Raw genomic sequence first — 2787 nt, 5'->3', positions numbered from 1 at the left:
TATTTTTTCCTCTCCCAAAAGGGAAAATGCCATCAAGAGCCAGTGTGTTCTATTAGATTAATTAGCAGATTTGGATTAGCTATGTGCTTTCTTTTCTAGGAAATTAGCTAAATTATGTTTCTACTGAAGCTGGAAATGTTTGACCTCCTGGCAGTTTGTCCAAAATCCTTTGAAGTAGAGTATCTGCAACTCTGCGTTTAATAATGCTTGGAGATTTTATTCTCTTCTAGTTCTCCCTCAACAATTAAAAATTCCATTCTGATGATCTCATCCCTTTAATTTTTCTTTTTTCTTTCTTTTTTTTTTTAGATGGAGTCTCTCTCTGTCACCCAGGCTGGAGTGCAGTGGCGCAATCTTGGCTGACTGCAACCTCCACCTCCTGGGTTCAAGCAATTCTCCTGCCTCAGCCTCCTGAGTAGTTGGGATCACAGACATCCACCACACCTGGCTGATTTTTGTGTTTTTAGTAGAGACCAGGTTTTACCATGTTTTACCATGTTGGCCAGGCTGGTCTTGAACTCTTGACCTCAGGTGATCCACCCACCTCGGCCTCCCAAAGTGCTAGGATTACAGGGGTGAGTCCCCATGCCTGGCCACCTCCCTTTAATTTTTTATGAGTGGATTCCAACAAAGCTATTGTTAAAAATCTGTGGAAATTTGTACCATAGATAAATAGAATTTTCTGTGGTAATAACAAGAAACATTGTAATAGACATATTTTAGTATAGATTGGGATGGAAAATAGGCCCAAGTGTTACCAGAATTCATTGACTAACACCCATGTGATGCAGGGGTTGACTTGAATACATGAGTTGGAATGTAAGCAGAGTGAAGTTCAGGTGCATACTAAATTATGTGGATTGTGAGCCAGGGTGGCCAATGTGGGCATGTGCAGGGCAATGAAGCAGTGGAGCCAGGTTAGGAGAGAGAAAGGAGTGGTGCAGAGGGAGGAGGAGTTGGGGGAGGGAGAGAAACTCAGAGAAGAACATGAAAGAATAGCTGATGTCCTTAGAGGAGGAAGAAATATGACGAAATGAAACAGCAACTGTAATAGGAGTTAGAAAAACTGGAGCCAAACCTGGAAAATCTTTGGGTTAAATCTATGCTTGGCTCCTTACTCACTGTGCCCCCTTGTCCAAGACACTTTACTTCTCTGATCCTCGATTCCCTGAAAAATATGTAGTACTGTTTGGGGAGGCTAACAGTGACACTGACAATGATGCTGTGGCATGATGAGCCCAGGGTGGTGGTGTAGGAAGGAGGAAAGCTGATCCAGCCTGGCCATCTGAACTGTGTATGAATGAGCTCAACTCTCGGCTCATGGTTGGTGCCTACTTTTGCAATTTGACAAATAAAAAAAAGATTGCCATCATGCAGATGATTATAGTCCTTTTGCAGATGCGTATTATGTATGGAACAATCACAAATCACAGTGCACACACATTTTGTGGGTCACTTTTTCAGATAATATTATATTGTTGGCATTTTTATTGTTTGTAATTGCCCTTGTAAAGATTTTAACTGCACTCTGTGTGTGTGAGAATGTGTGCGTGTGTGTGTGAACCCCCAGAATATAGTGGCTATTGAATCAGGATCTGGGTTTGAATTTTAACTCCACCACTTACTGTCTTGCTGTCTGACACTCAACCTCACCTATGCCTCATATTCCTCACAGAAAATAACAGAACTTGCTTCAAAGGACAACTAAGATAACTAAAGGCAGTAATGCATGCCAAGAACAGAGGATAGTGTTTGGTAGCAAGCCCTCAATAAAATATTGACTCTTATTATTATGAAGTTTTACAGTTTGTAATAATTTTAACACGCACTCTTTCCCTAAGTGGCCTGAGATAATCTGTGAAAATGGTTCGCTATTCATGTGACCTGGAGAACCCCACAAAATCATGCAAATCAAGAGGTTCCAGTCTTCGTGTTCACCTTAAGAACACTCGTGAAACTACCCAGGTCATCAAGGGTATGCATATATGAAAAGCCACGAAGTATCTGAAAGATATCACTTTACAGAAACAGTGCGTACCATTCTGATGTTACAATGGTGGAGTTAGCAGGTGTGTCCAGGCCAAGCAGTGGGGCTGGACACAAGGTCAGTGGCCCCCAAAGAGTGCTGAATTTTTGTTGCACATGCTTAAAAATGCAGAGAGTAATGCTGAACTCAAGGGTTTAGATGTAGATTCTCTGGTCATTGAGTATAACCGAGTAAACAAAGCACCTAAGATGCGCCCCTGGACCTACAGAGCTCATGGTTGGATTAACCCATACATGAGCTGCCCCTGCCACACAGAGAAGATCCTTACTGAAAATGAACAGGTTGTTCCTAGACCAGAAAAGGAGGCTACCCAGAAGAAAAAGATATCCCAGAAGAAACTGAAGAAACAAAAACTTATGGCACAGGACTAAATTCAGCATTAAAATAAATGCAATTAAAAGGACTAATAATAATAATAATAATAATAATATGAACACTACAGAAATGGGAAATTCTCCATAATTTCATCCACGCCACTCAAGATCCTCACTACAACTGTTTGGTGTGTATTTCTCCTCTCCCCCTACCTCCCCACTTTTATTTTTATACATTTACTAGCCCATTATATTATTATTTTATTTTCTTTTTTAACCACAAACCAAACAACAACAGAAGAATATTATATATACCACCTTTAAGTTGTTATTTTCATGGCAATGTTTATAGATTTAAACCTTTCTTTTCAGAGGTTGCATGAAATTTCATTCCACATATTGATGACAGCAGCAGCCCATCTGGAG

At 40.5% G+C, this 2787-nt stretch overlaps 1 pseudogene; it reads left to right on the top strand.

Moving 5' to 3' along the window:
• The first annotated feature begins 304 nt into the window (after window positions 1–304).
• LOC107974092 (large ribosomal subunit protein uL22-like) lies at window positions 305–2418 on the top strand (annotated as a pseudogene).
• Window positions 2419–2787: the final 369 nt, after the last annotated feature.

Source organism: Pan troglodytes, chromosome 3, assembly GCF_028858775.2.
Source record: "Pan troglodytes isolate AG18354 chromosome 3, NHGRI_mPanTro3-v2.0_pri, whole genome shotgun sequence".
Classification (NCBI taxonomy): domain Eukaryota; kingdom Metazoa; phylum Chordata; class Mammalia; order Primates; family Hominidae; genus Pan; species Pan troglodytes.
This window is presented reverse-complemented; position numbering and strand designations above follow the sequence as displayed.